General features: G+C 45.6%; 1 pseudogene across 1 annotated transcript; it reads right to left on the bottom strand.

Moving 5' to 3' along the window:
* Positions 1-366: 366 nt before the first annotated feature.
* LOC144340968 (B-cell CLL/lymphoma 7 protein family member C pseudogene) lies at positions 367-3,738 on the bottom strand (annotated as a pseudogene). The gene is made up of 2 exons (XR_013417505.1): positions 2,806-3,738; positions 367-2,517 (listed from the first exon to the last, which is right to left on the bottom strand). The product of XR_013417505.1 is annotated as a B-cell CLL/lymphoma 7 protein family member C pseudogene (transcript).
* Between the last annotated feature and the right edge of the window lie 24,206 nt (positions 3,739-27,944).

Here is a 27,944-nt window from a genome sequence, read left to right as displayed (position 1 = left end):
CTCTCTTCCACAGACCATAAGCTTTTTGAGGCCAGGTTATGTCTACACTGCTCACCAGTCCCTCCAAAGAGACTAGCACAGTTCCCAGCACACAGTAGAGCTCAGTATATCTCTGTTAAATTGATTGGATGGATGGATGGATGGATGGATGGATGGATGGATGGATGGATGGATGAACAGTGGTAAAGTACACAGTAATACAGAAAGAAATAATTTTCTTCAGCATAGATCTCCAGCCTATACGTATCTAAGTAGAATAATTGAGTACCCTAATGGAAACAGCTCTTTTGTTTGCTAGTGATGTTGGAACCGAACTGTCGATTCCCTCCTGGGCAGGGGTCGCCGCGAAGGATCACCGACACGAGATTCACAGCAGAGAGTTATTTATTACTAGCGCGCTAGGGTCCCAAGCTCTAAGTTGGCCCTGGGACCCCGACTGCTTGTTACAGGCTGTTTATATAGGCAAATACAAGTTCAAACACAGCTTAGGGCGCGAAATTTAAACAAAGCTTTAGGCGCGTGGTAATTGGGTCTGTCTATGGCCTGAGCAAGGTGTCTTATGCTAATTGGTTAGAGCAGGACCTTATGAGGTTTTTTTTTTCCTGGAGTTGTTGATTCCGGGAACTTCGAGGCAGGGTGGGACCCCCGGAATTGGCAGGGTGGGACCCCATGAGGTTGTTTCCCGGAATTGGCAGGGTGGGACCCTATCAGGGTGGGACCCTATTGAGGCAGGGTGGGACCCTATCCAGAGCCACCTGGTGTTAATTTTTTCTATATGAGGCCTAGTTTCTAAGTTTTATGAGGCCTAGTTTCATTCCCTCCTCTTTTTGTGTCAGAGGCTCAATCTTGAGCCTCTTTTTTAGTCCTGAGGGTCTGGTATTGTTGGGTCAGAACCATAGCATGTAATCTATTTTTAATAAGGGTGAGTAAGTGGTTGAGTATGCATGGCCTGAAAGTCAGGATGAGCGTGAGCAGGATGAGGGGTCCTAAGATGGTGGAGATTAGGGTGCTAAGCCAAGGGGATTGGTTGTACTAATTTTTAAACTAACTTTGTTGAGATTTTTTTTGTTGTTGTTGTTTAATCTTTTTTTAGTTTTGCCATAGAATTTTTAACTATTCTTGAATGATCTGTATAAAAACAACATTGCTCTTTTAGGGCTGCACAGAGCCCGCCCTTTTTTAGAAAGACAATTTCTAGTCTTTGTCGGTTTTGTAATATAATTTCAGACAGAGAAGTCAAGGACTCTTTAAGTTTTGTGATAGATTGTTCTATGGCTTTAAGGTTTTTATCTATGGCTACTTTAAGTTGTTGCAGATGATGGTTACTATGCACTAGGGCTGCTGTCCCGGTCTTAACTTTAGCCGCTACCTTAATTCTTAATATGTCGGCGAGGGTGAGGGAGATTAAGGGCGGGGAAGTGCTTTGAGGAGCTTTTAGTTGGGGCTTCTCCGATATGGAAACCGGGGGCTTTTTAGCTTTTAATAAAACCTGGTTTGGCTTTACTGCAACAGGGGCAGTGTCTGGATTGACTAATAGTCTGATTTGGAGGGGAATTTTAGGCGGGTTGTGCTGGTATAAATAGAGACCTTATATTAATTTTGTTGTTATCTATCTGTTATCAGATTTTGCCGCATCTTTAAACTTGATGCGAACCAGGTTGCAATTTTCTGAATATCGGGTTGTTGTACAGGGCTGGACAAAGGGCATAGTTATATACTAAGGTTTTGTGGCTTATTTTTACTTTTTATTATTAGTAGTTACACAGGACCAGTTTTTGCAATACAAGTGAGTCAGATTTTTACAAGTTTTTTATTGGTTCTGTCTTGCATCCGGGACAGGCATAAAACCTGTTCCGGCTGATGGACATTTTTCTAGCCTGTCCTTTTTATTCTTGTCTATCCTGAGGAGTCCTTAATAGGACTCCTGTGGGACCAGTAAACCGGGGGCCTGTGTCTTTTATCTTTCCTGCTATTTTTTTTTTTTTTTAGGTTGAAATAGAGGTCTGGAAACTAAGTCTTTATAGGAGTATTCTCGGAGGTCTTATTTAAGACCTCTTGATTACTAAAATTAATTATATGTCAGGTCAGGCTAAATGGCCGGTGGGGGGTTAGCGTCAAAAACTACACTAGAGACGGCGCAGGGAAGAAGGGCAAACAATAAGCAAGGAGTTAGATACGAGAGAGTCTTATCTTGAGCGGGTCTGCGGAGCGTCGGAGTTTCCATGTCTTAAGTGGTGTTGGTCTGGACGTCTCTGGAGCAGCCTTGGCGTGGGATGCGTGGATCTAAGTGGAGATTCCGTCAACCTTTATGGCTGTGGGTGTGGTCAGGAGAACAATGTAAGGTCCTTTCCACCGAGGCTCTAGTCCTTGAGTGCGATGCCGTCTAACGTAGACAGAGTCTCCCACCTGGAAGGGGTGACTGGTCTGTGGATGTCCTGGTTGGTACAGTTCTGCCAAGGGGGCCCAGATTTGGGCCTGTACTGCTTGGAGTCCTTTTAGCCGGGCCTGTAGGTCAGTCTTAGGATCGGAGGGGGAGAAGGAATTAAGCAAGGTTGACAAAGGGGGAGGTCCTCCGTAGAGGATTTCATATGGAGTGAGCCTAAAACGGTTAGGTGTATTCCGGGCCTTTAACAGAGCTAAGGATAGGAGGCGTCTCCAATCTTTTAAACCAGTCTCTAAGGTTAATTTAGTAAGGGTCTCTTTTATTGTTTTATTTATTCTTTCTACCTGTCCTGAGTTCTGGAGTTTATAGGCACAATGTAATTTCCAATTAATCCCCAATATCCTGGCGAGCCCCTGACTTACCTGAGAAACGAAGGCCGGCCCGTTATCTGACCTAATTACCTTGGGAAGTCCGAATCTAGGAAAGATTTCTTCCAAAATTTTCTTGGCTACTATGTGTGCCATTTCTTGCCGGGTGGGGTAGGCTTCTACCTATCCTGAAAAGGTATCTACAAACACCAGTAAGTACTTATATCCAGCATAGTGAGGTTTTATTTCAGTGAAGTCTATTTCCCAATAGACTCCTGGGCGGTTATCACGAGTTCGTTTCCTTTCTGGCACTCGGGTAGCCCCAGCGTTTACCTGCTGACAGACCTTACAGGCAGATGTCACTTGTTCTACGAGGGTACTTGTCTTTGGGATTAGAAAGTCAGTTTTTTTAATCAGTAATTTTAGCTTTCAATTACTCAAGTGTGTCCAGGCATGCATCTGCTGGATCATTGCCAGGGCCTCCTTGGTTAGCATTGGGGGTTCGTCAGTGCTGCCAGCAGTTATGCCCCCGGGATTTTTCTCTTGGCCCAGCCGTGGAGGCTGAGCCTCTTCAGGGACCCCTTCTGGGGGTCCGGCAGGTGACACAGGGCGGCTGGGCTGGGGGCTGCCCTCAGGACTGGGCTCTGTGCCTTTTTGCAGGGAACTTTCCGAATGGAAACTCTGGTTGCTGTTCTCATCATTGAGATCCAGCAGGATGAGAGGGCCACCCCCTCGGGGACTGGCGCCCCTGCCCCGACGTTCCCGGCCACGGGATCTCTTTGCCCCGCCACCTGCCCGCCTTCGCTCCTCCTCCTGGGGGTCCACCACTGGCACTCACTTGAAGATACGAAGGGAAGTGTCGCCTACAGTCACTCATTGCTTCTTCCATTTCCGGACCTTCTCGATGGTCGCCATTACCTTCTTGATGTTATCTTCGGCCCGGCTTCGGGTCTCGGCCCGTACGGTCCGGCCGGCCATGCTGGCGGGGCTGGGGCTGGGGCCGGAGCCGAGCCCGCGGCGGGGCCGCCTCCCGTCTGGCGGGCTCAGGCTTGGCGCCAGGCCCGGGCGCCGCGCTCTTGGCCTGCCGTCCCCCCGGGAGTTGGCCGCGCCCTCTTTCGTCCTTAACGCCTCCGCGAGTCCCCTGTTCTTTGCAGTAGGCACACTGGTCTTTTTCCACTTTTGGCCGCCTCTGCTTCTTTCCCTCTCTCCCTGGTCCTTTCTTTCTCACAACTGCCGCCAGGATTTTTGTTAAATGCTTATCCTTTACTCGGTTCTTACGATCCTCTCGCTCTATCTGTTCCTTCGCTAACCTGGCTTCCCTTTCCTTAGGGGTTTCTTTCTTATCTTGGCCAAATTTGTGGGGCGTTTTCCTGCCCCTTTGAGACCCGCCAACAGAGCCTGGCGATAGATTCGGAGACTCTCCTTACCTGGTGCCGTTTCATAGTCCTAGTCCGGGCGGGTGAGGGGAAATCCCTCGTCTATTTTATTGGGAAGTTGGGTTGGGAGGCCTCCTGGTCCTGGCACATTTTTCTGGGCCTCCAAGAGGACTCGCTGCCTTTTTCAGTGGTTAAGAGGACCTGCAGGAGTTGCTGGCAATTATCCCAAGTGGGCTGGTGGGTGAGGAGAATGGATTCTATTAACGAGGTTAGGGCCTGAGAGTCTTGGGAAAAGGAAGGGTTATGGGTCTTCCAGTTATAGAGGTCAGAGGCAGAGAAGGGCCAGTACTGGACCGTGCGATTGACAGTACGGAGGGGAAAAAGGGAGGATTGCTAAGTGGAAGGGCCTTCTGGGTCCTCAGTCCGCCGCAAGCGGAGACGAGGAGGTGTCGGCGGCGGCGTCGGAGGGGTGATTTTGGGCGGGGCTGGAGGAGGAGACGGGGTGGAGGGAGGGGCCGAGGGAGAAGTTGGAGAAAGGATAGGGGTCGAGGCGGTAGAGGAAAGAGCTGGGGACAAGACAGGGGGCAAGGGTGAAGCGTAAGGTGGAGGTCCCCGAAGGGGGTTTTGGGGTGGAGGAGGCAGGGGGTCGAGAAGGAGGAGGTCCCTCTGGGGTTCATCTGGGAGGACTGGCTTATGCGGGTCCGGATTCCGATTCTTTGGGGCTTCTAAGGCAAGGAGGGTAGATTGGGATGGGGAAGGGGAATGGAGGAAGGGTTTCACCCAAGAGGGAGGATTTCGGACCAGATCCTCCCAAATAATTATGTAGGCCACCTGGTCCGGGTGTCCGAGTGGCCCAGGATCCATCACTGTTGCTTTAACCTGTAAGATAATTGGGAGGTCAAATGTTCCGTCCCAGGGCCACCCAACATGAAGGGTAGGCCACTTGGACGAGCAGAATTTTCGCCATCATCCCTTACGGACTTCTATGGAGAGGTTGTGGGCTCGAGCCCGAACGTCAGGGAAGTGAGTCAGGGTCAGAGACAAAGGAGTCGTCAACGTCTGTCTTATTTCATCCACGTATAACAAGGACAAAACAAAAGTAACAAAAACAAAGACCAGACAAGTAAGGAGAAGCCACGTGGCCAGAGAGTAGCGCCACAAGATTACAAAATATTCAGACGGCAGGGGCGACCTGCCTACAGATTTGAGGAGGCTGACCGAGTCATCAGCCTTCTCCCAGACTACCGCCAGGGCGTCCCCCAGGGCGTGAGTGGGAAGGTGCCGGACACGTCTGTCCCCCTTCCCCACTTAATTCAGAAGGAGTACTCCCCAGAGTTCAGAGTTAGCCGGCAAGACAGACAGAACAAAACGAAAGTACCTGGTAGGTCCGTTCAGTCAGCAGTCCGTGGCCCGGGCCAGATGGGTCTCCGCCGGATGGGTCGGGGGTCCTCGGACGACCCCACTTCCCGGCCCATGCACCAAATGTTGGAACCGAACTGTCGATTCCCTCCTGGGCAGGGGTCGCCGCGAAGGATCACCGACACGAGATTCACAGCAGAGAGTTATTTATTACTAGCGCGCTAGGGTCCCAAGCTCTAAGTTGGCCCTGGGACCCCGACTGCTTGTTACAGGCTGTTTATATAGGCAAATACAAGTTCAAACACAGCTTAGGGCGCGAAATTTAAACAAAGCTTTAGGCGCGTGGTAATTGGGTCTGTCTATGGCCTGAGCAAGGTGTCTTATGCTAATTGGTTAGAGCAGGACCTTATGAGGTTTTTTTTTTCCTGGAGTTGTTGATTCCGGGAACTTCGAGGCAGGGTAGGACCCCCGAAATTGGCAGGGTAGGACCCCATGAGGTTGTTTCCCGGAATTGGCAGGGTAGGACCCTATCAGGGTGGGACCCTATTGAGGCAGGGTGGGACCCTATCCAGAGCCACCTGGTGTTAATTTTTTCTATATGAGGCCTAGTTTCTAAGTTTTATGAGGCCTAGTTTCAGTGACAGAAACTAACCCAAGCTATGGGACAATGTCTTGAGAGCAGAAATGCAGCCAGACCTCAGACGACCCAGGAAGAGGAACTGGGAGCAGTGTTACTGCGCTATCTCTCGTCTCAGCACCCCCTGCCCCAAAATACACACACATAGCTGCTTCATCCTTCTCTCTTGCAACATAAGTTTTTTCTGCTTCTTCCTAGGAGAATCCGCCAAGCAAATCTTGTCTTTGGGGCAATCCAACTACCCAAAAAGAATGACTCTCTTTCTCCATCCCAATGTACATTCTCAGGGAAAAATCTCTGGTTGGTTAAACTTGGGTCAAGTGTTCACCTTTTGTTAATCAGGGGCAAAGAAGCAAACATGGCTGTAATGAGTGGCCCACCTTTGCAGTTCTTAAAACAGAGGGACTGGGCAGGTAATGCAACAGACGCCCTCTCCAGCTACTCTGAGCTTGTCCTATATCGCAACTATCTGGGTGGCCTAATGTCTCTGGAGGCACCACAGCCTTCACAAGATAGCAGCCTTGTGAACAGACAGTCATTCAGTACATGAGAGCAGACTTTGATAGTCAGCTTGCACTCAGCTCTAATACACCCAGATTTAGGCATGTTACCTTTGAATAACTGCAAACCACAGCTGCACATGCAGTGAGGACATGTTGCTTGGGAAATCTCAAGGAAGCTACACCCAGAGCTGCACCAGCCTGAGCAGGAACTGGAGGCCAGCCCGAAAGCTGGAAGAGGATTTCCTCATGCACGGCACGCGCTCACTGTTAACTGGCCAGTGCAGAGTGCAGGAAACATGACCCGCAAGAGGACATGCTGGAAATGATGCCTCCCTGAGAAATGAAACCCCCAGAAGCCTTTGCAAAGGACTAAGAGTGAAGTTAGTTTCTGTCCGTACAATCCAGAGACTCGGGCTTTTGCAGATATGATTATACAATAGGCAAAAGCCACATTAAAAAAAAAAAAATCCAGAAAAAGAGAAAACAACTTACAGGCACTTATCATGATGAAGCTACATTAAATTACAGCAAATAGATATCCTCTTGAAAGAACTTGCACAGATAAAAGTCCTCAACTGGCTGACGGAGACTAAGAGTGTCAGAACCAGAAATGTCAAAACCAAAAGGGAAACTAACAGGAATCTAATTCAGGGGTCTCGTTTGACAGATGTTGAATTTCCAAGGGGATGAATGGACTTGCCCTGTCTCGTAATAGCTAGCGAGAAAGCCCTGGTTAGAAGTTAACTCTGCCAGGTCCCCAGTGGGTCCTATTATTACCTCTCTTTCCCCATACAACAGTAAGTAAAACCAAGAGAGAGGGTAATTAAAGAGTGTTAAAGCAAAGGAAGAACAAAAACGAAGTGAAAGCAAACAAACTCATCCAAACAAACCAGAATGTAGTAGTCAAGAAATGACATAGTTGTTCCCTCTGAAACCAGCCTGGGATATGGTAAGTGTGCAGGGAAGAGCATTTCATCAATTGCTAATTGCTGGTACAGGGTAGGGCTCATCGCATACACACGACAAAGTCTCTTTTGAAAGGACGACAGTCAGCTTACAAGAATATTCCGTAAGGTCATTTTCTCTTTGCTTCTTTCACAAAACAACTATGTTCTTTTATGCGTGAAGACAAAGACCAACAAACTCTTACTAGAGGGAGGAGTGGCCAGTGGAGGGGGCTCTTTGAGGGAGTGCCCAAGCCATCCTCCCAGTACGCTGACTCTTGATGACCTTTCCAAAGAAGCTAGGGCAGGTCTTGAGTGTGGACGGTTGTTCTACATTAGCTGAATTAAAACAGGAACAGCCCCAACCCAAGCCTGTTCCAGCCGGTCATCGCCACTGGAATCATGGGTCAAGCTGAGTTAGCTAATGAGCTGCATGAGCCAGGCCTAGACATGAACTAGGAAATGTGTCCATAGAAATTAATATATCCATTTTCACCAATGAAAATTTCAAACGGTTCACTCCACTCATCAAATCCACTTGGTGCACACTGATCCTATTGCCTTCCAAACCAAACTTTCCTCATTTCTCTTCTGATTAACTTCCCAGAGGGCAGCTGTGGTTTGGGTAGAACTTCAGAGAATCAGCTCCTCTCTAAAACCTAAACAGAACACAAGCTGAGCTCTTGTCACTACATTTTGCCTGTCTGGGAGTCAAGGCTGCACACACGGAGATGAGAAGGAGAAGCTGCCACCGGGCCCTGTTCTGTCTCACATTGCACAGACACTCGGGATAGTTGGGTGTAATGTGTACAGAATAGGAAGGCACCATCCGTGTTGTGTCTGGTGCTCCGGAAATAGCCCCCTTGCTCCCGTATCTTGCTCCTAAATTTCTGGGTCCCATTCTCTTGGCACCTTCTTTTTAATTAAAAAACTAAAGCTTAATGAAGGTCCTCAACACGGAAAGAGAAAGGACCCCAAGGAAACAGAAAAAAAGCAGAGGCATTTGGATGGGCAAGGAGAAGTAGGGCCAGAGGATAGGAGGTCAGCAGGCACTAGAGGGTGTACTCAAAAGAGAGTGGGAACAGACAAAGCTAATGGGGTTGAAGTTGTGAGTCTACCCAGAGGCAGACGGAAGAGTCTGACTGTCAGGAATCCTCTTCTGTGCTGTGCAGAATGGCAGTGATAACCTGTGCGGCCCACTGGCGCCATGGAAGACCACATACAAGTAAAGAGATTCATAGGAAAAGTGTATCTTACTTTCTTGCCATCCACAATAGGAAGGCGGAAGATGCTGCTAAATCCCATACAAGTTCCAGGTCAGGTTCCAGCAACCATGACATCTCAGATCCAGGACGACCATGCCTGATTCTTCCTTCTTGATCCTGGCTGGCCCACTGATCCCAGGTCTCCAGCCTGTTAGTAAAATTTTTCAAGGACTCTGTTGCCCTTCACTGTCCCTGGGCCTTGGTTGGAATCACCCTCCCCTAATGTCAACTTTTGAGCAACAGAAGTTGAAGTATGGGTGCTTTAATGCCCAGATGGCAGCTGGATTGCTTGTCCATGCAGGCACCTCTCCTCCTAGAACTATGAAGGGGGAGGCAACATTTGCCAAACGCGCAAAACAATAGTTACAGCCAACTCTCAGGAAAATGGGAGTGTCTTCCCATTACTGGTTCTGTGATCCCTGGATCTATCAAAGAAAACAATCTACCGAGTCGGTTTTCTTTTTTGCCAAATGAAAATAACAATAAATAGTTATTTTGTAAATTTAGATGAGATCATCCATGTAACGCACTGAGCACACACATGCTCAGTGAACACTGGGTATTATATAAAATGCTGCATCAGTCCAAGCGCAGTGGCTCATGCCTGTAATCCCAGCACTTAGGGAGGCCGAGGTGGGTAGATCACTTGAGGTCAGGAGTTCAAGACCAGCCTGGCCAACATGGCAAAACCCTGTCTCTATTAAAAATACAAAAAAATTAGCCAGACGTGGTGGTGCACTCCTGTAGTCCTAGCTACTCGGGAGGCTGTGGTAGGAGGATTGAGGGAACCTGGGAGGCAGAGGTTGCAGTGAGCTGAGATCACACCACTGCACTCCAGCCGGGGTGACAGAGTGAGACTCAGTCTCAAAAATAAAATAAAATAAATGCTATATCATTATCATTCACCTACAGTTGCGTTCAAAAGACCCTCTGTGAATGAAGATCTGCTTCAAACTGGCTTTATGCCTCAGACTATTCCTGTCGCAATTGGAATCTTCCCTTAGCTAACGTCTGTCCTCTTCAACACATGTGCCAGTTAATGGCCCCAGCACCCTGGTTACATCAAGAGTTAATGCAGACTTTTCACTAGATTGCTGTCTGGAGGTTATGCTGCATATCTATGCACTTTGCCATTCATTCATCTCTGACCCCCTTCCACACTCACAAGCACAGCAGCTACTTAAAAAAGAAAATAAATGAAAGGCTTTCAGGAGACAGAAAAAATGTCTCATGTAATCCCTGTTCTAGTCTCATGATGCACTGACGCAGAGGAGTGTACTGGAGCCCATGTTTAAGTCCATTTGAATTAAATCGCGCATTTGCTGTGTCTCTGTATTACCTAGCACACAAGGGTCTCTGTCCAATAATAAAGGTTGCACACACTTCTGTAGTTCAACCCTGGGGATAGCAACCACTTTGTAAGCGTCCAGGATCACCTATGCATTCATTTATCTCCTTACAAAATAGGTCCTTTGCAATTGTCACTTAAATCTGATTAGGATGGGGAAATAAAAGGAAGCTCGGATTTAAATAGGCTAGTGAGCTTAAATGAGATTCTATCGAACACACAAAATCATTAGCAAATGTGAATGTGATTGATATAATATTGCATTAGGAGCTGTTTTAAAAAGGGTTCATTTTGCAGTGTTTATTTATGGGAAGGCCGTTGGTCTCCTTCCCCACACATTCCCTCCTCACCACCCACTTCAGTGTTTGATTTGTTTTCCCTCTAAGATGTTGATACAAGACAAGCATCATTCATTCTAACTAGCTTCCGTTAGGCCCCTGTGATGTGCTCTGAACTGTGCCATCGCTGAGACCCAGAAATGAAAACATCACGGACCCTGCCTCACCGGGACAGTGGTGGAGTGCGCAGCTGTGCATGCTAAGGGCTAGAATGCAGACATAGGGAAAATGTTTGGGGTTGCAGACAAGGAAGAGTGTGGCTCATTTCAGAATGCTGAGAAGCCATCACCGAGAATACATTTCAGAAGAGCTTTCAGGGGTGAGGAGTTCACCAGGGAGAGAAGAGGCCTTGTATGTGGAGGAAATAGTAGAGATTTGAAGGAGAGAAAGGGCTTAATGTTTTCATAGATGGCAATCCCAACAATAAGTCTAAAAGGAAAGTGATTCACGTTATGTATCAGGTAAGTTAGTGACCACAAGTAACAGAAAATAATACCAAAAGTAAGTTGCTTGAACCATGAAGACAATTATTGTTTCTTTAAGAAACAATCTGGGAGTCCGTGGTTTCTACCTGGTTCCAGGGTCCATTCTGTGCCTCAGCTGTCATCAGATACCCAGGCTTTGACTATTCTTTTCTTCTACCATCCTCAGTGCGTTGGCTCTCTGCCTTCTTGCTTTTAATCTGCACTTGCCTTGCTTGTCACCTCATGATTTCAAGATGGCTGCCACAGCTGCAGACATCACATCCTCGTGCTACTGCCCCAAGAAGGAAGGAAGTGGTGGAGCCAATAGGATTTTTTTTTAATCAGAAAGTAAAAGCTTTCCAGAACCATGACCTCCTCCTCCAACTGACTTCTTCTTAGGTCTAAAAATAAAAAATATAAAGGGAGAAGGGATAAATGAGTATGTGGCAAAGGGAAATGGAATACCGTGACTGGATTGGATCAATCCCGATTTGTCCCTGAGGAGGGATACATGTTTGGGCTGATAACCAACAGTGCTGTTGAATTTATTATGGAATATCTAAGACATAAAAAACAGCATGAAGGATAACGTAATAAATAGCCCAGGATTCATCATCCACCTTCAAAACTAATTGATTGCCAACATAGTTAAATCCCCCATATAGGATCCTTCTAGATTCCTCCCCTGTTTCTTTCCTCCCAGGAAGAACCCTGTCCTGATTTTAGAGATTTATCATTTATTTGCATTTATTTTTTTCTTCTTTCTCTCTCATTCGATAGCTCTCTCTCTCTCTTTCCGTCTGTCTACCTATTGAGAGAGAGAGAAAGATCTCTACTCAACTTACAGGATTTTTGAATACGTTGAACTTTCATGTAGATATTATACCACAAATATTTATTTGCAAATTGCTTTCTTTAATCAACATTATGTCTGTGTAATTAGTCCACACTGATTCATGTAAGCTCTAGTTCATTCCTTTTTATTTCTCCCCGAAAGGGCACTAGGAAGTTTCCAATATTTTACTATTGTGAATCATACGTTTATGATTATTATTTTTAATGTTTCCTGACACATATGTGTGTGTTCGTGTGTATATATATGTCTATATGTAGATATATGTATGGGTATGCACATATATCTATATGAATATGTATATATGTATGCATGCACAGTATAGATATCAATTCATATCAGGTATGTATCTAGAAGTATAATTCTTAGTAATAGTGTATGCATATCTTCAACTTTAGTGGGTGTTGCCAAATTTTTCTCCAAAGTGGCTGTAACAATTTTCATTTCCAACAGCAATGGATTAGATGTCCTATTACACCACATCCTAAACAAAACTTGATACTGTCATACTTTTTAGTTTGAGTTTTGTCAAACTGATGGTGTGAAATAATGTCTAATTTTAGCTTGCTTGCTTGTTTTATTTATTTATTTATTTATTTATTTATTTATTTATTTATTTTTGGGCGGGGGACAGAGCCTCGCTCTGTCACCCAGGCTGGAGTGCAGTGTTGCAATCTTGGCTCATGGCAGCCTCCACCTCCCAGGTTCAAGTGATTCTCCTGCCCCAGCCTCCTGAGTAGCTGGGATTACAGGTGCACGTCATTACACTAGGCTAATTTTTTGCGTTTTTGGTAGAGAAGGGGTTTCACCATGTTGGTCAGGCTGATCTCAAACTCCTAACTCTGGATAATCCACCCCCCTCGGCCTCCCAAAGTGCTGCGATTACAGGTGAGAGCCGCTGTGCCTGGCTTAATTTTAACTTTCATTTGCATTTTCCTTATTACTCGTAAGGTTAGCCATCTTTACACTTGTTTATTAGCAATTGATGTTTCCACTTCAGTAAATTATCTCTTAACCATTTTGCCCATGTTAACTAATGTGTTTGTCTTTTGCTTTTTGAATTTGAGAAGTTCTTTATGTATTCTAGGTATTAATTATTTCTTCCCGTGAGTTATCTTTTTATTTTCTTAAAGGTAACTTTTGACAAACACATTTTGTTTTAATGCAAATCAAATGTTTCCATTTTCGCTGTGGTTTGCAAGTTTGGAATATAACGAAATTCTTTTCAACATTAAGTTTACAAAGATGTTCTACTTTCTTGTAACCATATTTAAAGTTTCATATTTAAGTCCTTCCATAACTAGGTCTTTAAGCCACACGATGTTAGGAATCTCATTTGATTATTCTCCATATTAATAACCAATTGCCAAGAAATAAAAACACATTATTGATAAATGCTCAGTTTCCCACCAATCTGTAATGCCCACCACGCATGCATGGAATTGTGTCCGGGTTCTCCCGCCTGTGCCAGTGACCTAGTTACCTGTGCCAACACCCTTCATCTGTACTCCAGATTCACCTCGGTCTTGCTATCTGGTAGGAAAAGTCCCCACGCCTTGTTCTTCCCCTTCATAGTTGTCTTATTCAGGCGTGGCCTTTAGTGCAGACGAGGATGTGGAGGCACCCCTGTTCCCATTCAGCCTCTTCCAGCAAGTCTCCACCACTCTGGCTTCTTTACCGTTTAACCCATTAAGAGCTCCCTCACCTTTTCATTTGCACATTAAGCAAAGAGTAGGTCATTTTGTACTTCTCCAAGATGAAAGATTTGTTTCCCATTTGAAGCCCCATCTGAAAACCTACCCCATAAGCAGAACTGCATTCACCAGTACAACGCCAGCATAGCAGTGAAACATGGCCTGAGCTCACTAGTGAGAATTCAGGAGGGGAGTCTGAATTCTCTCATGCTTAACTGCAGCATCCCCCTACAATAGCCAAGCGAAGCCACCGTGTAGGGGGACTTCAGGAAATCTGAGTCAGATGAATAGCAGGAAGGAATGGGGATTGGAGTGGAGGAGTTTTATTGTGACTCCATGTTTCCCCTCTGTCATCATGGGCTAGCCCAAGCCCTACCAGCACCTTCAATTCGCTCTCTCCACATTTCTTCTTTTACCTGATTGGGCAAGAAAGAACTTTCGGGTCTACCTCTTTCAGGCCACCCCAGGATGTCCAAGGTCTCAGGATCTAATTTAATGTACAGATTTTCTGATCCGGTTCCCTACCGTTAATCTCTGTTCAATTCTCCTAAGAAACTCCTCATTAAACTCCTCATTTCTGTTTATATATTTCTAATTTCTACTTGACAAGTATTCAAATTATAAGCATCTTCCAAAATGTTTTAGGGGAAGAAGGTATAATCTAGATACGTGTTCCATTTCACAGAGAAGGAGCTGAGCATCAGGGACATGAAGCAACTTGTTCCACGATTTGTGACATATCCGGTGCTGGAATGTCCAGGCCAAGCTCTTTTCTCTTCTTACACATCCCTCCTCTCTCGTTGGCCTTCTGGCCCAGGGAACAAAAACTCCTGGGCCCAGTTTGGCTGACAAGGACCTGCCATGCCCTTCTTTGCTAAGAGCTTTCCAGGAAACCACAGTGAGGTGGAACTTGGCTTCAAAGAACAAGGAACTTGTTGCCCCAGCTGTGCGGGGAGTGTGCGTGCGTGTCGTGTGTATGCACTTTCATAATTAAGTGTGTGCCTGAAACTCTGCAGCAATGGTGACCCCTCACGCCAATTCCCTTTTAATTCCTATGCCCTTAGCACTCCACCTAAGGCAAGGAGTTTTTTAAGCTTTTCAGGCAAGGAGGAAAAATCTTGACACCAACTTCAAAGCTCTATTTACCCAGCAGGAATCATCATTTTGCTATTGGCGCAGAGACCTTGACTGATAAGCAGGGCCAGCCGCCCTGTTCAGAGTTCAGAAGCAAGAATTGTGAGGTGTGTTAGCGCAGGTGACAAAGGTCGCAGGGCAGGCTTGCTCAAAGAGCTCAGCGGCCGCAGGTCGGCTTTCCCAAAGGGCAAGCAGGACGAACTGGTTGCAACATGTTCATCCCAGCAAGGGCAAGGTGGTCCCTTCTCGTTTGTGTGTGTGCAAATGGTTATCAGGTTCCCCAGCCCCGAGTTCCCTCTCCCATGTGCATCTCGTGTCTAGTCCAAAGGGCTTGGGGTGAGGTCCAATAATTTGCATTTCTAGCCTGTTCCCAGGAAAGCAGATGCTTCTGGAACATGAGCCACCCTGTGAAGTCCACAGCTCCAATTAATTCAATTAAACATGATAAGCACCTCAAATCTGATGATAGCTCTCAGGTTCCGTGGGAACAGATAAAAAAAAATAGGACACAGTCCATTCCTCCAGGAGCCTCAAGAATCAAACACCTCCCCTGTCGGCTTGTGGGGTTGCTTCTTATGCTTTTGAGATAAACCTGTGTTTCCAAATCCCAGCTAATCAAAAGAGACATCCAGGAAGTGAGTCCATGAGCAATTATAAGGGTGACTACACCTGTGAAGCTTCAAGGGGTCTGAATGAGGATGGGCATCATCCTTACAAACTAACATAGGAAGCTGATGGCCTGATGGCCAGGAAGCTTGAAAATACACAGAAGCCCAGCTTCTTCCAGAAAATACAGAATTAGTACATCTGTGATGGAATCTGGGAATCTATATTTTCAACAAGCTCCCCAGATAATTTTCATGATAGTGAGAATTTAAGACAGACTTGATGACTGGGTGTGGTGTCTCATGCCTGTAATCCCAGCAGTGTGGGAGGCCGAGGGGGATAGATTGATAGGCCGAGGTGGATAGATTGATTTGAGTTCAGGAGTTCAAAACCAGCCTAGGCAACATGGCAAAACCCCATCTCTACAAAAGAAAATTAGCCAGGCATGGTGGCTCATGCCTGGTGTCCCAGCTACTCAGGAGGCTGAGGCAGGAGAATTGCTTGAGCCTGGGAAGCAGAGGTTGCAATGAGCCAAGATCATGCCATTGTACTCCAGCCTGAGTGACAGATCAAGACCCAGTCTCAAAAAAAAAAAAAAAAAAAAAAAAAAAAAGACAGACTTGAATTAAGGCACAGTGTTTTTAAAAGCCCAGGACTTCTACTACCAGGAATGTTTTAAAGTAACCCTTTAGTACTCTCACTTCTATTATCTACTACCTGGCATGAATTATTTCTCAAATAAGCTAGATCCTTCCCATAAAATAAAAATCATTAATAAAGAGCCCTGGAATAACAGGGAGAAGACAAAAAAATGGGTGAGATCAAGGATAGGTAACTCTTAGTAGGCCTGGGTGGAAGGCACTGAGAGTGGTGTCCATAGGTCACGTGGTAGATTGCAGATGGCCACAATGCTTCAGAGTCCCTCCCAAAAAGAAGTGAAGTCTACCCATCCCTTGAATCTGAGATGTTCTTGTGACCTGCTTCGAGCAATTGAATATGACAGAAAGGACACTGGATAAGTTCCAATCCTAGGTCCCAATAGGTCTGACAGCTTCCCTTTCTGCAGGACTTGAAACCCTGCTGTCACCCTAGGAACAAGGCCAGGCTAGCCACTGGAAGATGAGCAAGACCTCATGGGGAAACTCCAGTCAAAAACCACCCCGATCCTTCCTAAGCCAGCAAGCCCCAGCCTCCAGCCACAAATGCTTGAGCAAGATGGACCAGACAAGCTGGAGCCCAGTCCGAATTACCCGCAGAGTCAGGAGCTACATGGACGGCCCTTGTTTTAAGCCACCAAATTCTAGGGTGGTTGTTACATAGCATAAGTTGACTGATACAGGAAGGAGGCCAGGGAATGTCAGGGCAACCCTGAAAACCAGTTCCATCACTGGACCGTTTGCCTTGGGCCAAATCTAAGCATTGTGCCCCTGCTGTGTGATAAAACCACCCTCTGAGTCCCCCACTCCTTGCTTCCCCAAAAGTTCAAAGCTTTTCTCTGAGTAGTAAACTGGAAAACCCATCCTTCTAATACCCCAGCTTGCTCATTGCCCCATTGACTTAAACCCAGCCATAAGATTCAGGAGAGAAGGGAAACAGCAGCCATTACACCACTTGCTTCAATTTCCATGTTAGAAAATAAAGCAGGTCTGTCCCCCAGTATACACACATATGAGTGTCCTGCAGCTTCTAGTGTATAACTGAACCCTCAAAGATTCTCCATGCAGTGGGGCATTCATGCTGAGCTAACTCTTAGCAAATGGGATTGCTGCCTAAGTAGATGGCAAGGTGATATGGTACAGTAAGCAGTGGACCAGGGATCTGGAAACCTGGGTTCCAGTCCTGCCTGTTATCTTTGGGCTCTCTGGATGGGCACTTACCCTCCCTGAATTCCAGATCTTCAATGGTTGGATCTGATCACCAACACATTTCTAGGGTACTGTAGAACAGGACATGAAGCTCAGGTCAGAGATCTGAGGCCCAGTTCTTGACAGAGCTGGCTTTGTGTATGTGCAACTGTCATGCCAGGCCCCTGTTGATTCCAGCAGGGATGGCACCATGTCCAAGAGGCCAAGGAAGAGACCTGGAGCTGGCAAACGAGACATAGGGTATAAACAGTGCAGTCCAGGACCAGCAAGCTGGACAGGAAAACCGCTCCTGTTTGTAAAAAGCATGCAAGTTATATGGCATTTTCACTTAGGAACCTCCACCTGGCAACTTCTATTTAACCCCAAACAAAGGACCTCAATCCCCTGTCCAGCATGTGTTCCAAGGGATGGGCCTTAGGAGTTCAGATGGCCTTATAAATAAGGAGTGAGTTCCTGGGTCGGTCACTCCTGGATTCCTTAGCTCAGAGCTCTGAACCCACATTCTTCCAAGACCATAGGGTCATTCTCAGGGTATGCTTGAGTTATTGCTTTCAGGTGTATCTGCCATACAGTCATCCAGGCAAGTTGCACAGGGCTCCGGGCTCAGAGGATCCCCATACTTGGTTTAATACCCAATGGTTGCTATCTTATAATCTTAGTGATTTTATCTTTGAACTTATTTTTTGTTTGTTTGTTTTTGGGGGTTTTTTGTTTGTTTTTGGTTTTTTTGTTTTGTTTTGTTTTGTTTTTTGCTTTTTTTTTGAGACAGAGTTTCGCTCTTGTCACCCAGGCTGGAGCGCAATAGCACAGTGTTGGCTCACTGCAACCTCCACCTCCCGGGTTCAAGCGATTCTCCTGCCACAGGTGCCCGCCACCACACCTAGCTAATTTTTGTGTTTTTAGTTGAGATGGGGTTTCACTATGTTGGCCAGGCTGGTCTCGAACTCCTGACCTCAGGAGATCCACCCGTCTCGGCCTCCCAAAGTGCTGGGATTACAGGTGTGAGCCACCGTGCCTGGCCAGAATTTGGGTTTTATAAGTTAAGTCTGAAGAGACAGTAGAGCATGCACATGAGCCCAGGAAACACATGAAATATGCATATCTGCCTCTGTTCCTTGATAGTACATTTGCATACAGTGTTCATGGTTCCCTGTGAGCACAGAATTCCAGTGCATCCAAGGTATGTGGGACGCCAGCAAAACTCAGGTCTATGAATATGGGAGACACTGACAGCCCTGAGAAGTCATGCTTTCTGTTCAAACCACAACTTGCTTCAAGAACAGAAGGAAAGCAATAGTGTTTTATGACACCCAAACAACCAAGGAGCTTGCCATGGGTTAAATTGAGTCCCTTGCTCCCCCAGAATTCATATGTTAAAGCTCTAACCTTGAGCACCTCTGAATGAAACCTTCTTTGGAAACAGGGTTTTTGCAGATGGTAATTAGGATCAATTAAATCAGGATGAGTTCATACCAGGATAGGAGGCCCTAATGCAATATGGCTGGTGGCTTTAGGAAAAGGGGCAGTGTGGGCCCAGCACATGGACGGGGAGAATGGTGTGTGAAGATTAGAGTTATGCTGCCGCAAACCAACAAACTGCCAGGAGCTAGGAGAGAGACCTGGAAGATCCTTCCCTATCCCCTTCAGAGGGAGCAAGATCTCGTGAACACCTTGATCTCAGATTTCTAGCTTCCAGATTGTTAGACAGTAAAGTTTGGTTGTATAAGCCACCCAGCTGATACTTTGTTATGGCAGCCCCAGCAAACAGATACAGAACACACTATTTTTTCTTCCTCACATTACCTCCCTGTTAGGCAACCACAAGTGCAGAAAATGATGACACAGAAGGAAAGAGAAAGACATGCGGCCCGTAAATCCTTTTCCTTTCTGTCCTTCCGTAGGCATCAGTAAGCAAAAGGTGGAGAGTGTCGGTCGAATGTGTGCATATCAAACAGTGAAATAGCCAGGTGCGGTGGCTCACACCTGTAATCCTAGTACTATGGGAGGCCGAGGTGGGTGGATCACTGGAGCCCAGGAGTTCGAGACCAACCTGGGCAACACAGTGAGACCCCGTCTCTACAAAAAATCAAAAAACTAGACGGGCATGATGGCATGTGCCTGTGGTCACAGCTATTCAGGAGGCTGAGGCAGGAGGATCACTGGAGCCCAGAGGGTCAAGGCTGCAGTGAGCCCTGATCCCACTGCTGCTCTCCAGCCTGGGCAACCAAGCAAGACCCTATCTCAAAAAAAGTAAAAAAAAAAAAAAAAAAAAGTAAAAAGTAAAAAAATTTAAAAATTGAGTTAGTTTTGTGCAGCATTTCTACTGTACTGTTGAGAACAAAATATATATGCATTTACAAGCTATGAACGAGTTATATAATTTAAGTGATTCTACATTCAAGCTAAATGCTATTATGTTTGCATTTAAAAGTGGCATGGTACAATATAAAGATGAACAGTCAAATTCATGTGAATAATGCAACTTTTAATTTTTCTTTCCTTAGAACAACATTAAAGAGCAAATATGAAACACTGTGACAAGTTCAAAAAGAGACCAAGGAAGACAGGGAAAAGCTTTTTCTATTTCACTACTTTTAACAGCACACTTGCCCCAGCTTTTGAAAAGGGGACCTGCATTCCATTTGCACTGGGCCCTTCAAATTAGGTAGTCAAGAACTGTAGGAGGGTCGGGTGCAGTGGCTCATGCCAGTAATCCCAGCACTTTGGGAGGCCGAGGTAGGCAGATCACCTGAGGTCAGGAGTTCGAGACCAGCCTGGCCAAGATGGCAAAACCCGGTCTCTACTACTAAAAGTACAAAAGTTAGCCAGGCATACTGGCAGGCACCTGTAATCCCAGCTACTCAGGAGGCTGAGACAGGAGAATCGCTTAAATCTGGGAGGTGGAGGTTGCAGTGAGCTGAGATCACACCACTGCACTGCAGCCTGGGCAACAGAGTGAGACTCCACCTAAAAAAAAAATAAAATAAAATAACACAACTCTAGGAATTGCAGTTTCTACTCAGGTGCTGTAAACTTTACTCTTCTCCAACTCCTAAGTCTGGATCTTTCTGATTTTACCTCTTAATAACTTTACATTCGTATAGAAAACAACTGTTATATAATCCCAATGTTCAGGTGTGCAAAAATTCACATTTTTTTTTTTATTTCTCCATGACTAAGTTCTTGAGACTCCATTTACCGTTTAATGATAGAGGGGAAAAAAATTGAAAACTCAAAGAAACTCAGTGATGTGGAGATTTGAGTTCGGTCAATTCAGGATACGCTCTCTTTCGCTATTTACATGAATTTCACTGTTCATCTTCGTATTGTAAAATGCCACTTATAAATGCAAATATAAGAGCATTTACTTGGATGCAGAATTACCAAAGTTATATAAATTGTTCCCAAGGGAGAGATTAAAATCTGAGATGAAATCCCTGGCCTCCCACATTTATCCATGCTGATTTATGTTGAGATCTACAATTCCAGTTAGCCTATAGTCATCAGTCCTCCTGCCACCGCAGATGTGGTGAAATGCTCAAATCCTGGTCTGTGCTCCAGTCCGCCCAGGTCCTCTGCATCCTTTTCTCACTCACTGAGAGGCCAGGTCCAGCAGTTTGTCTCAGCTTCTTCTCGCTTCTCTTGGGTCTGTTAGAGATTCAGGGGTTTGACTTAAGTCTTCCTATCCTGGACCAGGGGTTGGCAAACGATTGCCCAGGAGCCAAATCTGGCCCACTCCCTGCATTTATAAATAAAGTTTTACTAGAACACAGTCACGCCCCTTCATTTACATTTTGTCCATGGCTGCCCACACCCTACAACTAGAGTTGCAACTGAGACTATATAGCCCACAAGCCTAAAATACATATCATTTGTCTCTATAGAATAAGTTTGCCAGCCTGTGACTTAGATACATTGACTGTTATTTTACCTACTATCATTTCAATGAAATAGCTATTTTCTTTAGGAAGCCTTCTGCTTCCTTGAGAAGCAAGAGTTAAGTTTTTTTACTTTGCAGAATCCTACAGACTTACCAGGGTTTTCCATCAACTCTAGGGACATTTGCCTATGTCCCAAGATGAAGAACCATCATTGCCTTAACCCAAGTGACATTCTCTCTGCCTGTCGTCTATCACCAACAAGTCATCAGGTCTTTCTCTACACTTTGGACAAGAAAACTGGCTTTACATCACTGTGCATGGGGCACTTGTATTAGTTATCTATCGGCATATAATACATTTACCCCAAAATGTAGCAGCTCAGAAAAACAAATGCTAATGATCTCATGGTTTCTCTGGGTGAGGAATTTTGCATGACTTGGCTGGAGGCCTCTGGGGCTCATTGTCTCTCATGAGAGTGCATCAATCTGTTTTTGGCCCTGACACCATCATCTCAAGACTCCATTGGGTGAGCATCTGCTTTCAGGACTACTAGCAAGTCTCAAAAGGTCTGCTTCCAAACTCACTCACATCTTCTCTCCACAGGGCTGCCTCGTGACACAGCAGCTGGCTTCCCCGAGACAGAGAGACAGCTCCCAAGATGAGAGCCACAGTCTTTTAATACTCTACTCTTGATGTGACGTCCTGTCACTTCTGCCATGTTCTATTTGTTAGAAGAAAGTCGAAAGTCCAGTCCATACTCAAAGGAAGGGGACTCGAGCTCCACTTCTAAAAGGAAGACGTATCAAGGAATGTGTGGATATGGTCTTAAAACCACCACATCCCAGCACTCTTAGGCTCATGACAAACTCTGGCCTCAAAACACCTTTTCCAAAAAACCCTGGACTGTCAAGACAATCGTGTCTACCACGATCTCTAAAACTCCATTCAAAAACCTGTTTGAAAACCATTTCGGGGCATCTTTTTTTTTTTTTTCTTTTTCTTTTTTTTTTTTTTTTGAGTCAAAGTCTGGCTGTATCACCCTAGCTGGAGACCTGTGGCATGATGTCGGATCGCTGCAACCTCTACCTCCCAGGCTCAAACCATCCTCTCACCTCAGCCTCCCAAGTAGCTGGGACTATAGGCAAGCACCACCATGCTGGCTAATTTGTTTTTGTTTTTGTTTTAATAGAGATGGGGCTTCACGATATTGTCCAGGTTGGTCTCGAACTCATGAGCTCAAGCAATCGGCCAGCCTCAGCCTCCCAAAATGTTGAGATTACAGGCATGAACCACTGCACACAGCCCATTTGGTGACATCTTAATGCTCCCTTCATCTTACTCTTCCCATAGAAGCAATGAATAGTTTGGGGGCCAAAAAAAAAAAAAAAAAAAAGCCAGCAAGAAGAGCCTTGGTTATTATCTTCTAATTTTATCCTATGGTATTTACTTGAAAAAGCATTTTGGATGTCTAAAATCTATCTGCTCAGACAAAGAAATCAAGCTGATAAGATGAAATAAATGAATACAGGTAGCCATAGCAATGCACCATAAATCCTCCACAGTTCTAAGCACATGACTATTTGAGTAAACATTTAGATCCACATAAAAATATTAGCAAGCCAGTCTTTCAAAATCAGATCACTGGAAAGAATTAACTGAAGAAAATCAAAGCTACTGTTCAAATAGAGTCCATTCTTTACAAATATATATATTTGCTTCTCTCTTCCAGGGAACTTGCTCAATCCCACAACAAGGACCCTGGAATTGTAAAAGTTTCATAATGTCCAATTTTAAGATCTCAGCCATGATTAAGACTAATCAAGAAGATTAAAAATACGTCTTCACTTTCCTCCTTCTAAGTTAGCATAAAAGTAATAGCTGCTAATTCCTATGTGCATGTTACCAGTTACTTTGTTAGGCGCTTTACATACATTATCTCAAGTAATTCTCATCCTCACAACACCCACGCCAGAGAAATATTGTTATCTTGTTGGGTTTTTTTTTTTTCAGATGAGAAAACAGGCTCAGATAAATTAATTTCTTTTCCCCAGGTCACATGCTATAAAATAATGAAGCCAGATTTCCAACCCACATCTATCTGAGTCCTGAGTCTATTCTCTTTACAGTATTACCACACGAGGAATAAACCTGACACATACATCTTCTTGGAACATCAGTAATATATGAAGATGAAGGGGGAAATACTGTTTCCATATTAAAATAAATATGACTATATTATGTATAGGAAAAATTAATATGCATTAAGATCAAATAAATGTCATGCTTTCAGCCTGTGGATTTGGACCACACATCAACATCTCTGAAAAGATTGGTTTCCTCTGGGTTGCAGTAGAGGTTTCCTGCCAGAAAAGAAAGATCAAGAAGTCCAGCACCCCACACCTCTCCCAAGTAAGTAAATAGCAAACTGAGAAGAATATCAAGACACTACATAAAGTTTTCTGATTTTTCATTTTAAATACTGTCTTGATTCCCCATGGGACTTTCCTAACGCGGAAACAGCGACGACTGTACAAGGGAAAACAGATGATTGTTTTGCTCACTCCTGTCCCATCCTGCCCTCCTTGCCTTTGAGTTCTCATGCAATCCTATTGGGATCTTTGCAGGTGAATGAAACATTTTGATTTGCTTGTTGATTTCAAAGGCAGCTCCCTGAGAAATACGACAGCGATTGTGTTCAAATTCACCTGAGTAAAATGTTTTTGCTTATTAGAAAACAATCTTTGCAGCAGGAGCAAGTCATACATGAGATGCAGAGATCAGAAATGAGAGTCTTTCAGAAGGTTACTAATATTTCCTGAGATGTGCTAATGTGTCATATTTGATAGGAAAGTGAAGAGAGCGAAGTGGGGCCACCTGAAGGAGCACAACTCAATCACTTAGACCCCCATTCACTGAAAATGCAGACGTGCCTGAGCTAATAGACAACTGCCTGCCATTTGGAGAATAAGGATGTGTTACAAACACTGCAGACATGGACCTCATCTGTTCCTCATGACAACCACTGTGGGGAAAGAATTGCCATCCCCATTTTGCACATGAGGAAAACCATGTGTAAAAATGATGCAAGAGATCTGGGAATTTCCATAGGTCACTGAGCTAAAAAGTAGCAAGGCTGAGCCCCTAACTGGTTCTGCAGGGCCATCAATCACAGAGGCCTGCTAGACCCCAGAAGGTCCTGTATTACAACAGTCATGGCATTCTAATTTCTGATTTAATTGGAAGTCTTTCCTACCAGAGGCTTTCACACCCCTTGGAAGGCCTGGGGAAGCAGAGGCCAGTGAAGCCACAGCTTCAGTTCCTGAACCCATGAAGTGCCAGAGCCGTGGAGAAGCAGCAGGCAGTCCCTGGTGTTGTCACCACCAGGGCGGTGTATTTTCATGGCAACATCCAATTAGGAGATAAATGCAGATTTGCTGTTCTAAACAGAATGCGCTTACACCAGCACTCAGCTCTCCTTCCCTTAGCAGCTGAACAAATTCTCAGGGAAAGCTACTGGGTACAGAGGAGCCTTTGCGATCACTTTCAGGTATTATTTGGTGAGTGATTCCTGGAGGCTCACCCAGAAGCTGCTGCAAACCCCATGCCGATCCCACACTTCTCCTGACAGTAACCCTGAAGGATGATAGCTTCACCCTTTCTTCCACTTTCCAGACCTCATTCCAGTGCCTCTGATTGGCTGAATATAACCCAAAACCATGTAGGGAAAAGAACTGGGGGGAATGTAAGTAGTCCCTGATTCTTCCTTGTAATGCAGAAGAGAGTGGACAAAGAGGCAGTAATGGTATTGAGTTGACCATAGCCAATGGTATTAATAAATAGTATATGCATCACCAATTTATTATCCCAATGGATAGGTCTGGGAGTGTTAAAGGGAATTTTTTAAATGGCTGCCACCATTGTATCGTTAATCTATGGCTGCATACGAAACCACTCAAAAATTAGTGCCTAAAGCAACAACTGTTTACTTGGCTCACAGTTCTCAGGGTCAGCAATTTGGGCTGTGCTCAGCTGGTCCCTCTTGTGTGCCTGTGATCGGCTTCCATAAGTCAGGTGGCTCCATTTCTCAGGGTGCACGTCTGTTGGCCGGGACAGTGGGGATACTGGGCCACATTTCTCTCATCTTCCAGAAGATTACCCAGGCTTGTTCCCATAGAAGCTGGCAGAGTTCCAAGGGTGTGAACAGAAGCTGCCAAATCTTTTGAGGGCCAGGCTTAGAATTGCTATCGTGTCGTTTTTGCCATATTCTGCTGCACAAAGTGAGTCACAAGGCCCACCCCACTTCAGAGGACAGAGAAACAGACTCCGCTCCCTGAAGAGAGAAGCCACAGACCCACATTCCAATGGGGTGGCATTCACCGAGTGGAATCATGGCAACTTTTGCAAACATTTTGGGAAAGACTAAGGTAAATAAAGTTCAACATGTTTTTCAAGCCCCTTGCAGGACTTTTACATATGGAAATAAATGATCAGCCTCCAAGAAGAAGGCGTAATGTGTAGAGTCCCCACAACTTAGGTAGCCACAAAGCCCTTTTGGTTTGGGGCATCTTGGGGGCCAGTTGCTCTGGGAATCATCTCTGCGAAATACCACTCAGCCGCATTGTGAGTTTCCAGTCTGAATTAAGGAAGAGATCTATTTTCATCACTGAGGGGGTGGAACGTCATCAGTGGGGTAGAGGTTGTGTGGGGAGAATGCCTTGTTTCATAGCGGGGCAGAGCGGGGAAATAAAGTGCCCTATAGGACGTTAACCTTTGGTTTCCAGCCTGGAAAGACCACAGCATGTGCTCAACAGCCTCCCCGAAGTCATTATTGCTTCCGAGCCAGCTGAATTGCTCCATAATAACAATTCTTTGCACTTATGGAACGCGTTTCCTCCGAGGAGTGCCAAGTAATTTAGAATCACTTATTAATTAATCCTCAGCCCCCACATGAGATGAGGATGGGTTATTATGCATCTTTAACAGATGTGTGAAGTGAGCAAAGGGAAACAAAATGACATTAAGCGTCTGTCCAAGGTCACTGTGTTGTCAAACTCACTGGACATCCTCCCAGCTGCGTAGATCTCACTCATCATTTGGGGCGCCTCTCTCACAGTGGCAGTGGAGCTCCTCCGAGCTGGGCTCCGGCCATTTCAGCAAAGTCTGTGTTTACTGAATCAACCATGAGGATTTTGCTGTTTCATTTCATGGCGGGGGGTGGGGGGTGCGGGGGTGGGGAGGAGTGGGGGCTTCATTTTTACCATTCCGCTTTTGGGTTTAGTGTTGATCTGAAAATCTAATGTTCGGATGTCCAAGAAGAGCTGGATCTAATTGCACGTATCTTGCATTTTGTTCACAGAGACATCACTTACTCGGGGAGAATGTGCGTTCCTCAAGCTGAAACAGGATGCCGCTGTCCACCGCGTGCGAAAGCGGGACTGAGAAAGGAGGAGGGAAGCCTGTGTTTTCTCCACCAGGGCCGTGTATTTTCACAGCACCATCCAGTTAGGAGATACACGCAGACTGGCTTTTCTCTACAGAATGCACTTACGCCAGTGCGCAGCTCTCCCGGGGTCCACTTCCTTTAGCAGCTGAACAAATTCCCAGGAAAACCCCGACCACGGAGGAGCCTTCGCCATCACTTTCAGTCACCGTTTCCAATCTGTTTCCGAAAGGAGTTCTTCCCTAAATATGTGTTTTTCCACATATACAAACCAAAACAACATTAGTGGGTTTATTTTTGTAAAGGGAAGGGAGAACCTGCCACCTCGAAATAGCTACAAAGCCCATCGAAAACTTAGACGCTGTGAGGCAAATATCCCCATAGCCAGGTAATGAGAGCCAGGGCCAGCCCTCTGAGCTGCACAAAGCTGCGGCTACCCCTGGTGAATGAGAACAGGCACCTCAGAGGACACAAAAATCTAGGAGCCTGTAAGGAGCACTTCTTGCACATGGTCACTTCCAGGGTCAACTCGAGGGAAGAAAAATCTGTAACGTTTAGTACTTGGAGAAACACTCTTTTGATTCGAGGCGGTTTGGGTTGTGCAGACTGAGGGAACTGCCTCTGTCCTTCATTCATTCCCTCTTTCATCAAATGTTTATTGAGCACAGCTCTGCTGAAGACCTGGCTCTAGGGCTCTTGGAGGATGGATCCAAAACCTGCGGCCTGGAATGAAACATTCAACGAATTCCTTTTCTCTCTCTCTTCAGGCCTGTGTGCCAGGCCCAGTGCCAGGCTCTGCCTGGGTACCTTATGAGTCCCACTCCCAGAAGCTTAGGGTGTAAATCAGAACTGTCTAGGAAGCAATCTAATTAAGGCCTCCTGGTAGATCCAAATGCCCCGGGTCTCAAAGGAAGAAGACAATGATGGTAGAGTAGGAGTTAGAAGAGTAGAGTCCCCCGTGCGTCCAGATCACGACGTGATGTAAGAGAGGATCTCAGGCAGACAGGGGCACTAGAGGGCCAGGGGACAAGTGTGTCATTGTGCCTGAGGACTGGCCTGCAACTAGCAGCTGTTGGCTCACATCGTGAGCTTCCCACGGGACTACACCAGCATCCTTTCATACTTTCTTTCACTGTGAACCACAACACTGCTTTTTTTGTTCCTGGGTCCTGAGATTAATCTTGCATGCCTGTGTGTGACAGGTGGAAGTATGTCCTTACACGTGTTTTAACTAATGGCTCATTACTGGTTGAAATTTATCATCTTCAGCCCATCCTTGTCCCTCCCATCTGCCTTCACCTGCTAAATCCTCTTGATCATATTCCAAAGCTATATTTTACTGGTTTGAATCTTGTCTCTGCCACCGCATGGCCCTGGGTAAAAGACTTAACTTCTGAGTTTCACCGCTTGCATCTGATAGCATTGTGAACAAGAAATGAAATCACCTACATAAAGCACTTGGCACAGCGTTGGTGGCCAGTAAATG

This window comes from Macaca mulatta, chromosome 5, assembly GCF_049350105.2.
Source record: "Macaca mulatta isolate MMU2019108-1 chromosome 5, T2T-MMU8v2.0, whole genome shotgun sequence".
Lineage (NCBI taxonomy): Eukaryota > Metazoa > Chordata > Mammalia > Primates > Cercopithecidae > Macaca > Macaca mulatta.
This window is presented reverse-complemented; position numbering and strand designations above follow the sequence as displayed.